This window comes from Moschus berezovskii, chromosome 18, assembly GCF_049115385.1.
Source record: "Moschus berezovskii isolate FMDL1 chromosome 18, NW_MosBer_1.0, whole genome shotgun sequence".
NCBI classification, from domain to species: Eukaryota; Metazoa; Chordata; class Mammalia; order Artiodactyla; family Moschidae; genus Moschus; species Moschus berezovskii.
Genome location: NC_142477.1, coordinates 68,853,950 through 68,867,613, shown reverse-complemented (window position 1 = coordinate 68,867,613; position 13,664 = coordinate 68,853,950).

Sequence of the window (13,664 nt, the reverse complement as noted above, 5' to 3'; positions counted from 1 at the left end):
TTATTATTTGTAGACTTAAATCATGGCCATTCTGACTGATGTGAGATGGTACCTCATTGCAGTTTTGATTTGTACATCTCAATAATTAGTGATGATGAGCATCATATCCTGTTGGCTATCTGCATGTCTTCTTTGGAGAAAAGTCTATTTAGGTCTTCTATCCATTTTTTAATTGGGTTTTTTGTTGTATTGAGTTGTCAGAATTGCTTGTATATTTTGGAAATTAAGCCCTTGTCTGTCTCAACATTTGCAAATATTTTCTTCCAGTCTGAAGGTTGTCTTTTCATTGTGGTTATTGTTTCTTTTGCTGTGCAAAAGCTTATCAGTTTGATTAGGTCTCATTTGTTTATTTTTGCTATTATTTCAATTGCCTTGAAAGACTGATCTAAGAACATGTTGGTACAATTTATCTCAGAGAATGTTTGCCTATGTTCTCTTCCCAGAGTTTTATGGTATTATGTCTTATGCTTAAGTCTTTAAGCCATTTAAAATTTATTTTTGTGTATGGTATGAAGGAGTGTTCTAACTTCATTGCTTTGTATGCAGTTATTCAACTTTCCCCACACCACTTGCTGAAGAGATTTTCTTTTCCCCATTGTATATTCTTGCCTGCTTTGTTGAAGATTAATTGACCATAGGTATATGGGTTTATTTCTAGGCTCTCTATTCTGTTGCATTGATCCATTTTGAATTTATCTCTAGTTGATGTATATAGAGAGATGCTTCAATAGAGTTTTTGTTTACTTCAATGATTTCTACTAATATCAAGCTGGTAGAAACATGAAAACAAAACAAAACAGTTTGTCTTGAAAGAAATAGTTAAAGAAACGGTGACAAAAACAAGATCAATTTAATTATTGAGTGGTGCACGTTCTTTAATCGTTATTTATATGACTATAGAGGTTGTCCTATACCCAGCTGCTGGGTTAATGGAAATTTTCTATTAAGAACCAGCTACCTTTACAAATGCTCATTTGTGCATCTGCTGCATGAACCAGAAGTGAAGTGTAAGTTCAAGACCTTCTTAATTCATTGGTTGGGAACTTATTGATTCTGAAAGCTACAGACCCTGTGCCTTGTCATCATTTTTGTAAAGCATTCCTCAGGGTAGTGTTCACTGTAAAATATTGAGCTAATTAAGAGTTTTGGGGCCCCTGATTAACTTTCACAGCAAAAGCTATGTTAAGTAAATTAGATCCCAAATAAATCTAAAATGATTGTGGAAAGTCATCAGCCAAATTAAGATGCCGACAGCTCACATAACAAGATGTGAAGCAATGGTAATTAAGAAAAATAATCACCTTTGCTGCTGAGAGGACAGGTTTGACCCCCAGTGAAGTAACTCCCAAGGCATCTGTTTTCTAAAAGACAGCTCTTGCTGCTTTGTTCTGCTGTGAAGGGCAAGAGACACTTTTCTGTATTTCAACATTCACTACATACTCTAATGGAGAGAACCGGGTTTATGGACTAATCTCGTGTGAGGCAGAAGGACAGAGTCACTGAATCACCGAAGATCTCTTTTAACTGAGGTGTGGCAGACTCACAACTCCCTTCTTCCTGTTCTCTGTTAAGAGTCAAGAAAACTAAAACGTCACCTTTTAGCCTCCTTTACAGGTAGGAATGATCGTGTGACCCATTTCGGCCACTGAAAAGTGGATGGGAATTGTGGATATGAGTTCTGTGGAAGCTTTTCAGAAGGGCCAGGTGTGACTAACTTGCCCGTTCTGTCTTTTTCGCCCTTTCTCCTGCTTGGAAGGTGACCAGGACGCCCACCTGGACCAGCCGTGTTTGAAGAATGGCAGAACAGGAGGCCAAAAGGAGCCCAGGTTGTTCAGTCCTGGGTGCTCTCTCACTTGAGAGAACTCCTACCTTTCTAAGCTATTTTCTTCTGCAGGGCTTTTGTTGTTTTCAGTCAAAATACAAGCCTAATTTTAGGATCTTTCAGCTCAGAGGATAATTCCACATCAGTACTGTTGGGTTTAGTAGAAGTAAAAAACAACAACAATATCGTATTCTTCAAGGTACCAATTTACATTAGGAATTTTCAGACAGTGGCATGAATTCTGGAGAACTCCGGGCTAGACACATGAATACAAGCCCAGTGAAAGCACTGTTCTCATTGAATCCTTCAACCTCTCAATCTGATGATAATTCTCTTCTTCTGAGATAACGTTCCATCAATTCCAGGGAACTGATTTGGGAAGTGGGATTATTTCTTCTTTACTGACTTCTTGTAATGATGCGCCTATGTTTGCTCTCTTGGGATCAAGTATTTAAATCCTTCCTGCTCTAAGGAATACTTCTAAAGGTATAACGATAAGGTGGGGTTTCCTGGTTGTATCACTTTGGCCTGCCACACTTGGATTCTTTCATGTGATCTCAGAAAACGGAGCGGTGAGGACAGACACAAATTCAGACCACAAAGAGAGGACGCAGAGGAAGAGTGAGAGGGTGGCGAACACTCACTCCTATGTGATATGTCTCCTAGGTCACGATCTCTTTGTCGTGCCCCTCCACAGACACAAGGGATACTCCTCGAGCAGTCAGGTAACAGGACAACAGTGGTCAACTGGTCAAGTGAATCACGATACCTCTGTGTGCTTCTGCTTTGTACGAGGTGTCTGCACAGAAGAAACAGGGTTAAGAGTCAACTTTTCTCCCTGCCAATGACCTAGTCATATACATTTTAGGAAATTTTTAAATACTTTATTATGAAACACACTGGTGATTTGATTATATTCCTTCTTGAGATATTATTTATTTAATTTCCTCAACAAATATTTATTGAACATAAATTTGTTCTTATCACTCCGTTGCACAATACCCTCAAAACTTGAGAAAAAAATAAGTATTTATTATCTCACACAGTGTTTGAGTGTTAAGACATCAGTGGGATGACTGCAGTCATCCCAGGCTTGACAGAGGCTGAAGGGTCCACTTCCAAGATTGCTCACTCCACATGACTGCTGGCAGGAGGCCTCAGTTCACCACAGACTGTTGACAGGAGGCCTCACTACGCAGTGCCGTTCCTCCCCAGAATGGTTCTCAGTGACTCTTAGTTTCACTCTCTGAGTCATCTGCTCTTTTCCCTCAAAGGTAGCTCAACAAAGGTAGCTGTATTGTTTTCTCAGCTTGTTTCTTCCTGTAGAAGTTTGAGTCAAGAGGCTGCTTTTGCTTTTGTGTAGTATCTCTGTCCCTTTTAATACTAGCTGGCTATGTTTTTGAAAATATAGTCTGTGGGTCTGATAAAACTTTGTAGGTTTGTAATTCTATTGGGGTTCACTCCATTAGCTACATCCACAAATTGCTTTAAGATAAGCTCTTCTCTTCTTGAGTTTCTCTCAGGCTGCAAAGGGCCAACATCTTTAAACTTCTTAGCTGCCCTGTTGATGTAGTAGTTCTCTAAGCACAACCTGGCATCTTTCTGAGATCCTAAAGGATTGATGCTGGAGAAGACTCTTGAGAATCCCTTGGACTGCAAGGAGATCCAACCAGTCCATTCCAAAGGAGATCAGTCCTGGGTGTTCATTGGAAGGACTGATGCTAAAGCTGAAACTCCAATACTTTGGCCACCTCATGCGATGAGTTGACTCCCTGGAAAAGAGTCTGATGCTGGGAAGGATTGGGGGCAGGAGGAGAAGGGATGACAGAGAATGAGATGGCTGGATGGCATCACCGACTCGATGGACATGAGTTTGAGTGAACTCTGGGAGTTGGTGATGGACAGGGAGGCCTGGTGTGCTGTGATTCATGGGGTCGCAAAGAGTCGGACACGACTGAGCGACTGAACTGAACTGAACTGAAAGGATTTAATAATCAATTCCTTGGCTTTATCTTTAGACCATATTTTTCTGAGAGTACTCTCAAAAACATCTGCTAGAAAGGCAAACCGGGAAACTTTAAATATAACACTTTCTGGGCTCTCTGTGTTTATCAGTCCTTCCTGTAGCTTCTCTCTCTCCTCTTAAATCCTACCATAAGCAACAAGAAACCAAGTGGCTTCTTCAGCACTGACTGGAAATCTCCTTCGATCAGTCAGTTCATCAGGGTATATTTTCTAATAAATTCTATGTTGCCGAACATTTTGCTACTTTAGAAGAAGGATCAACTTGCTTTTTAATTTCTAATAGCTTTTTCCTTCCTTTCTTTTAAGCTTTACCTGCAGCCTCCTCAAAGGCTATCAAGCTTCTAAGATTTTCTAATAGTTTCTTCTAAATCTGTTCAACCTCTGCCTGCTTCCCAGTTTCAAAGCCATTCCCATATTTCAGACTTTTATTATAGCAGCACTATTATACTTATGGTTACTAAAATCTGAATTAACTATCTATTGTTGTATAACAATTACTCAAAAACTTAACATCTTAAAACAAAAAACATGGATTATTGCACACAGTTTCTGTGGGTAGGGATTTTGTAACAGCTGAGAGGTTATGACGCAGGTTCTCTCATAATATTGCAGTCAGGAGGTCAGCTAGGGCTGCAGTCATCGAGGCCTTGACTGGAGCTGGAGGATCCATTTCTAAGACAGGTCACTTGGCTATTGACAGGAGGCTTCAGTCATAGGGCTGCTTGCGTATTCTTATGACATGGCAGCAGGCTCCTCCTAGAGTGAATGATCTTGAAAGAGAAAGCAAGGCAAAGCCATACTGCCTTTCATGACCAAGTCTCAAAAGTCACAAACCATAATTTCTTCAGTATCCTTTTGGTGGTGTAGGTCAGCTCTCTTCAATATGGGAAGTGACTACACATTGGCATGGCTACCAGAAGGTGAGGATCTTTGGGGCCGTCGGAGAAGCTGACCACCACAAACACTTTTCAGGACCAAGGTTCTATGAAGGACACAACTGGGGACAGCAGAAAAAGGTCTCTTTCCTCAAGGAATTTTTATTCTCAGTTGATTAGACATATACACAAAGTAATGTGAAAAAAATATCACTGACTTTTGTAATCAAATTGCTGGTTCTGTAAGAAAAAATTATTTACTTAATGCATTTCTATATTTATTTCTTCTACTAGCTTTTAAGTTCCTGGCAGGGCCTCACTCATCTTGACTCCCCACAGGCTCAGCTCAGGGCCTTGCCAAATAGATGTTTAGTAGATATTTCTTAAGTGAACAAAACCCTGTAGCAAGGTCAAGGAAAACTAAAAGCTAAGAATAGGCCATTGGGTCCTAATGATTACATCTCTATTGTTTTAATTATTTAGAAACGTGATTTCAGGAGGCTACTGGAATAAAATTGAGATTATAAGGGGTTAAGGAGGTGATGAGAGTAGATCAAATTTAGCAATAAAAGAAGGGTAGAGATGGGGTTGAGTTTAAGAAGAGTTGGCCAAAATGTTGCATTCAATGTTTAAAGGAAATTTGGGCATTTTTCTAGGCAAGAGAGGAGTCAGAAAGTAGAGAAGGGAAAATGGATAAAGATAGGAACTTTGATAATTAATGGAATGTCATCCTAGGGAGGATTCATAGCACAAACAGAGGACTAGACTTGGAAAAGAAAAGGGATATTTCTTCCTTTAAGAAAGGATGGAAGATGAACAGGCATTATAAACTGACAGAAAGGGAAGTTCTGTTAGGTCATGTGGAATGGCCTTGAGTGTTTTTCAGCAAAGCTGAGATCATTCTACAAACTGAGGGGATGGAGAGAGGATAGAAGCCTAAGCACACTGGGAAGGGGAAGAGCTGTTGGAAGGAGTCTGAGAGGGAGTGAGCCCGACTCTCCTGGATGGTAGTGAGTAGCTGGCTGAGTTGGGTCATTTGGGTCTCTAGGAGAACCAGCGCGCACAGTGGCATGATGCCCTCTGGCTTCACTCAGCAGGCTCTGAGCAGAAGGACAGAACATGGATAGAAAATAACAGCTGTTGATACAAATGGCCATGATGGGGAGTCTTGGGAGAACAGGTCCATCTGATTTCCACCCTGACTGATTGTTCCTTCTACACGGTGTGTTGTTTTCTTTCCTTTGAAAATCACTATAAACCTTCAGGCTGAGAAGAAATGGCATAATCAGTCACTTAAATGTGTGGTGTACAATGGGAAAAAGCTGGAAAAGGGTTTAAATCTTTTTGACAATTCTTAACATGAACAAGTTAAGATTCAGTCACTGATTAGCACGGCTTCAGATCAAGTAAATAATGTCAATATCCTCTTTATAATTCAGCCCATAGGAAATAAACACTAAGGTTTTTTTTAATACTCTTCCCTAGATCCTATAATGAAATACTTAAAGCCAGCAGCATTTTTTGGAAAATATTCTCAAAGGTACAGGAAATAGTATTGGATCAGGACTTAGAAGACCTGGGTTCCAGTCCAGCTCTGCCACAATCTGTCTGACTCTGGGAAAGTCACTTAATCACTGCTGGGCCTTAATCGCTCAGTTTTAAAATAGGAAACTGGATTGGATGCTCTCTAATGCTTCTAGCTCTAAAGTTTCATTTCATCTGTGACTTCCAGCCTATCACATCTCCTCTATTTTCCTCTGTGAGTGCCATGAAAGTTGGACACTAGGGGTCACATTTAGATAACCACTCAAACACATCTGTCTGGGTCTGGTAAACATGCCCGTTTCCCTCAATAGGTGGCTCTCCATAGCTAGGTGATGATTGGTCTCGTTTATCACTTAAAGTGTTCTCAGTTGGGATTGTGCTGTTTCGCTTTCTGGTGGGCTGAGGATTCTGGGGGAAAGTGAGGAACTTTCTCTGATTCAGGCCTTTCCCTTTGGGTTCATGCTATTTTCTTTCTTTTACACAAGACCCCTAATCAGGGCTATTTTTCATCCATGGGGCAGATAAATTCTTCCTGAAACTTTCATATTTTCCTTATCTCTACTCTTTCTTGGCTTGGTGAGTGGTACCCCCAAGTATGTCTCTCTTAAAAAAATCAGAGTTGCCTTCATGGAAAATTGTTTTTGAGGGCTCCGTTGCATGGTCATTGAATGATCCGAATTTCTTCCCCAACCTGTTTTGTGATCTATTTTGCTTTCAGGAGAAGTCACTTAGAAGGATGGGCTCCTTCTCCAGTTTCTTTGCCAGAAGGTCTCTGCAATCCTTCTTTATCATGTTCCAATTTCAACATTCCTCTGTCCAGCCCAAGTCACATTTGTCCTATCCTTAATGTTCAGTTCTCAGGGAAGTTAGGGAATTAAAATTATTAGTCAACATGGGGAAGGAAAAATGTTATAAACCATTCTCATACTTAATAGCAATGCTTCTTCCTTGCATCTGTGTTGCTTCCGTGCATCACAGTTTTCAGGGTGTTTTTACATATTTTATTTCCATTGAGTATCACTTGTTTCCTTATCCTCCCGTCTCCTTTCTAAGAAATAAAACCTAAGAGGGACTCAGGAAGGAAGGTAAAGCAGTGAAATCAGCCAGCCTGGAAAAGTGGGTGAAACTCTTGTCCTGGAGACTGGGATTCAGTCCTCACTCTGTGTGTCTTTGGGCAGGTCACACTCACTCTCTGAGCCTGGATTCCCTCCACTGAAAATTGTGGATATGAACACCCATTCTACCCATGGGCTAAGGGCTCTGTCATTCCTTGCCTTCCTGCAACCAGCTTGCCATGCTCAGCTTTCTAATGAACATTAAAAGGAAACGCCAGTCAGAGGTCCAGTATTTACTCCTGTCCTGGGTGCTGCCTCCTCCCAATCTTGGTACTCTGAGCTCTGCAGACAACCTGGAAGAGGATCAAAAGGACCTTGATTTCCTTCCTTCAGGCCTAGAGACAGCAGGAGGACAGGGTTCCATGCCTCCTCTCCTCAAAACACAAAAGACAGTCCTCCCCTCTTTCCTCCTATTCCTGCTCTCCCAGGAGCCCTGGTGCCTCTGCCTTAACATCATCTCACTGCTCCAAACCCCTCAGAACAGAGGACTTCTGGTGTGAAGCTTGGGTACCACAGTGGGCCAAGGCTTGAATGCCCTGTGCTTTTTCCACTAATTCTTTGCTCCTACTGCAGTCTTATGATAACTCTTCTGGGGTAGGAAGTTGTTTAATTTCCCCCACCTTTTTTTCTAGACTTTGAATATTCTCGTTTACAGCAAAACATACTGGAAAGGGTTGGCGTTAGAGTCAGAAAAATCCACATTCCCCAGGTGACTAGTTTGGCAGGTTATTTAACCTCCTTGAGCTCTGGTTTTCTGCCAGTGCAGGATATGGCACAGTGTGGGAGCTCGGGAGGCTGCATGGGACTTCTCCAGTTGTCCCAGGATTGTGGAGAATGCAAAAGAGAGAACAGTCAGCATAAGCACTCTGCATTTGAAGTTCCATGAACAGCTAGTATGCTTGGGAAGAAAAGAGAAGGTGCCTCCACCCCATCTATGGGACTCAGAGGATGTGGAAGTGGATCCTGGTGCCCATAAGGAGCTCAGAGGGCAGTGGAGAGGTGGGTGGTGTGGGGCTGCCCAGTGGCCTCAGAGTTACAGGATGGGATGCCCAACTCAGCAGAAAAATACAGTGTGTGGGCCCCAAGGGAGGTACAGATGGCTCTTTGGGGAGAGGGGTTCAATAGTGGAGGGGCTGGAGTGAAGCTGAACCCCACCCTAGGAAAGCTTGGAGTGCCATCCATGCGTAGAACACCCATTAGTAGAGGCTACCAGCAGTAAGCAAGAGTGTGGCTCGGAGTCAGATGTGTGGAGAAGGAGAAGTTTCAAAGGTAGAAAAAAGGGAAAACAGTGTGAAGAGCACATTTCATTTACTCTCATCCCAGAGCTAAGGGAAGGGGAAGAGCTGAAACTGGAATCAAGTTTAAAATGAGATTGAGACTTAAATATCAAACTGAGATGGTTCTAGACACCTTAGGTGGTTAAGTGTATTCACAGAAAGAAGTTGGCAAAGGAGTGTGTATGGACTAGTTACTATAAACAGGAAAGGAGGGTATCAAGAGAGCCTATTTAGGAGTAATTAGGAAAACTAAAAAAAAAAAAAATTAACATTTATACCTCAGTGAGCTGAGTTTTCTCCTCAGTAGTCCAGTTATGTCAATAATTGGTATTCCATTGTTTTGGTGGCACGCGACTTGGCAGCAGCAGCAGAGCCTTTCTAGCTGCTGTTGCTTTCTCCATCAGAGAGAGTCTCTTTTGTTGTTGTTGCTGCTTCCTAAAATTTTTTTAAATTTATTTTTAAATTGGTGGCAAATGGCTTTACAATTTCGTGTTGGTTTCTGCTGTACAACAACGTGAATTAGTCATAATTCTATAATATATTCCTTCCCTCCTTCCCTACTCCCTCCTCCCCTTCTAGATCATCACAGAGTGCCAGCCTGGGGAGATTCTCTTTTAAAAAATATTTTTCATTATTTGCCTTTCTATTTGGTTCCCTTTCAAATCTCTATGTGCTTTTCTTCAAAATGCCCCATTTTGCTTCATGAATTCTATTTCTTTTCTCCTCTTGATGAATATTTTAAGCGTGTTTGTTTTAAGATCACTTTCAGAGTAATCTAATATTTGTGGTTCTCTGGGTCTAATTTCCCCTATTTTTGCACCATTGATTATCTGTGTGCAAACCGCATCTCCTTCTTTGCTTCAGCCCATGTGCAGTGGAGATCATCTTCTTCACTGTCCTATGCATGCATACATGTGTGCGTGCATACCTGGGCCGTGGAGACAGCCTTCCAGCTCCAGTCTGTGACCACCTCAGGCCGGGTCCTCAGACCTTGGCCAGTTTCCCAACTCAGTGCGTCTCTCCCTGTGCCTGTCTGTCTCTGTGTGTGAACACACAGCACGGGTCTGGCTGTACAGCTGGATGCACAGCAGTCTGGGGCTGACTCTTCTGCCCATAACAGGGATTAGAATTTGCTTCCAAGCCAAATCCTTGAACTGCAGACAAAGATTTTCTCAACTTCCGGCTTTATCCAGGGAGTCAATTCTATTTCCCTACTTGTGCAGGACCTGCGGCCTCTGTGATAATTTTATTTGTCCACTTGACTAGGCTATGGTGCCCAGGCATTTAATCAAATACCAGTCGAGATGTTGCAAGTCATCCAGTCGTTCAATAACTCTCAGTGCCTGACATGTTGGCAGGCATGGATCTAGGCCCTTTGGATAAAGCAGTGAAGAAACCAACAAAAGTGATTGTCTTTCTAGAGCTTATGATCTAGTGGGAGTGTGGGGTAGGGGATAGGGGAAACATATAAAATAAGATTTATATACAAAGTATATATTACATCACAGGGCTAAAAGTGTTTCAGAGGACCTACAACAGGGAAGAAGATTGGAGAGACATGATACTAAACAGGGCGTAGAGGAGGGGACATTGAGAGGACAGTTAGAAAAATCAGAACAAAGGAAGGAACTGGGCAAAGAGAGGAAAGTGACTTGGGAAGAGTAGGACTGAGGTCAGATTGCCGTGGGGTAGGATGCAGACTGGGCTTCCTAGGCGGCACTGCTGGTAAAGAACGCACCTACCAGTGAAGGAGACCTGAGATGTGGGTTTGATCCCTGAGGTCAAGAAGATCCCCTGGAGGAGGGTGTGGCAACCCACTCTAGTATTCTTGCCTGAAGAATCCCATGGACAGAGGAGCCTGCCAGGCTACAGTCCATAGGGTCACACAAAATCGACTTGACTAAAGCCACTTAACCCACACATTCATTTTTTTACATTTAAAGTCGCTCAGTTGTGTCCAACTCTTTGCAGCCCCATGGACTATACATACCATGGAATTCTCCAGGCCAGAGAATACTGGAGTGGGTAGCCTTTCCCTTCTCCAGGGAATCTTCCCAACCTAGGGATTGAACCCAGGTTTCCTGCATGGCAGGCAGATTCTTTACCAGGTGAGCCATAAGGGAAGCCCAAGAATATTGGGGTGGGTAGCCTACCCCTTCTCCAGGGGATCTTCCTGACCCAGGAATCGAACCAGGGTCTCCTGCATTGCAGGGGGATTCTTAACCAACTGAGCTATCAGGGAAGCCAAAAATCTGACACTTGTAGTTTGTTTCTTCCTGCCACTTAATTAAGAGAGAGATAAAAAATGTCTGACAATTGCAGCCTATTTCCTACATTTGGAGACCCCTAGCCTTCCTGCCTGTTACCCTCTCATTCCCCCCTTTTCTTTTAGGAGAATTATGTTGCCTAGGGAAAGAGGCATCGTTTTCACTTCATAACTGCTTCTGAACTGATAAGGGGCATCAACCCTAAACTGGTGAGGTAACATATTCTCCTAACCCTCATACTGAGCGTCTCTGATTCAGGGGCCCCAAGTAGTAGTTGGAGGAAGCTGCCACAGGGGCAGGAGTTTGAGCAACCATTTATAACTTAAAAGTCTTCATGTGGCTAGAAACAAATCCAGTCACACAGTTACAGATTCAGGGAGCAAACAGCAAAAGTGGAACAACCAGCAAAGTTAAAAGTCACATTATGTCCACAGTTAAGGTACAGAGTGCTGCACCAGTCCATTTTTAGGATTGTTAGATGTCATCAGACCAAGAAGAGGCATCATATATGATTGTTGTTGTCGAAGGTATTCGCAGACTTGGAGAAAGTCCTTTCCTTGAAGTGGAGATGCCCACCATGGGAAGCCTTCCACAATGAGGAGAGGAGCACTCCTCAGACCCAGCAGTTAGACCGATTGTGGAATGCAGCATGGGAGTGAGTCCAGGATAGGAAGGCATTTTCTTGAGGATCAAACGGAAGACTCAGGATTTTTGGAGTCAGCAGAAGCAGGCTCACATAGATTATCAGGCCCATCAGATCAAGTTCAAGGGAAGGTGTAATGCTCACTGTCCTTGCAGGAGTCCACATGGTATGAAGAAGCACTGTTGGGAGAGTCCATTAGTAGCCACCATGTCGTGGGTCCTCTGGATGACCTACTTGTCTTGAAGATCCCGGACTAGCCCCCAAGATATCAGATTCGTGATCACTGAAGAAGATTTAGATTCAGGATCAGGGACCAGGCTTGATCACTCAGAGCTTTTGTGTGGCAGAAGTTTTATTACAGTGAAAAAGGGCAGAGAAGACTTCTGACACAGACATCAGAAGGAGAATGGAGAGTCCACGCAGAATGCAGGTTAGGAAGGCCCTGAGGGCCATGAAGGTTTTGGCTTGTACTTTGGGTGAGATGCAGAATTTTGAGCAAAGGAATTCTCTATTCTGACTTCTATTTTAACAAGATTACTTTGAATGTTGTGTTGAGAACAGACTGTAGGGAGACAAGGAAAGAAGAAGGGAATCCCTTTAAAAGGTTATTCCAGTAATCTAGGAAGGTTATCTGGTAGCTTGGATCACAGTGGAAGCAGTCAGAGCCTCTTACTACCCTGGTATGGTTGAAGGTCAATTCTTTTTAAAGGGCTTATGGAATGGATAGGGCAGACACCAAAACACTGATCAAAAATAATTAAGTCCTCTTTCAATAATCCTGCAGATGATTGCCACCCCATCTGTGAGCAGATTATCACCAAGTTTGGTCACCAAATCCTCCATCGTCAGCCACCTTCCCATCTCCTTGGGATGTTGAATGGTGCTTGTTCTAAATGGGGAAACTAAATTTTAACAAAATTTGTTCAGTGAATCATTTAATTAGAAAGGAACCTTTGCATATTTCGCAGGCTTTTATCTCTATTCTGAAATTAGTTGATAACTCCTTCCAGGAGACCTGTAGTCATCCTGTTGCTGTTAAACAGGTCGAAATTGCCCTGATGGGATTCCAGAGTGAGATTATGCTACAAGGTATTAACCTCTTGCAGACCCCACCATTTATCTAGTTGATGCATACAGCCTTGAGGTAATTTTAAAACTTTTTTCCATCTTATCTTAAGAAGATAAATGAAATGAATTGAAACATTGGAAAACTTATTAAGATAGTTTGAAGATTATGTAGGAAATGGCAACCTACTCCAATACTCTTGCCTGGAGAATCCCATGGACAGTGGAGCCTGGTGGGCTACAGTCCACTGGGTCGTACAGAGTTGGACATGACTGAAGTGACTTCACACTTAGCACTAAGTGGAAAAGTCAGATCACCTCCAGCAATCTCACTTTGTGGAGGAGGAAATGGCAACCCGCTCTGGTACTCTTGCCTGGAAAATCCCATGGATGGAGGAGCCTGGTAGGCTGCCGTCTATGAGGTGGCACAGAGTTGGACATGACTGAAGTGGCTTAGCAGCAGCAGCAACAATCTCACTTTGGAGGACTCATTCCCTCTGCTCACTTGGCCGCCTCCTTCTGCGCACAGTAGGTCCTCCAGGGACAGAGGGAGGATGAAGTTCTCCCTGGTAACGTACTTCTTTCTGGTCTTCAACGGCAACTGTGCTGCTTCTGCTCCAGGCCCATAAAGAATGGAAGCAACCAGGCCTGGCCCCAAATCCAGGTGTCCTGGGGAGCCTGTATCTGACTCTCAAAGTCACCCTCAATATGCCTCAGAGTTTGGAGATTTAGAGAAGGAAAACATGACCAGAGTAGGGCACACAGGGAGAGAGTGCCCATTGTTTTTTCCATGGTGCCCACAGCCCCTTTCAGAATGAAAGATCTGAAGGTTACCTCCATACCTCTGCTTCTCCAGCTTGTGAATATTAACCTTTGGTGTCTAAAAGGCCATGCCAATTTTTCTTTGGCTTTATCCTATTTATTAATATAAACTAAGTTGAAAGAGTACACACTCCCACAGGAATCCATGAAGTCATGCTCACTTTGAATGAAATAGAATGTAGGTTGTAAAGATATAGTGTTAATATAA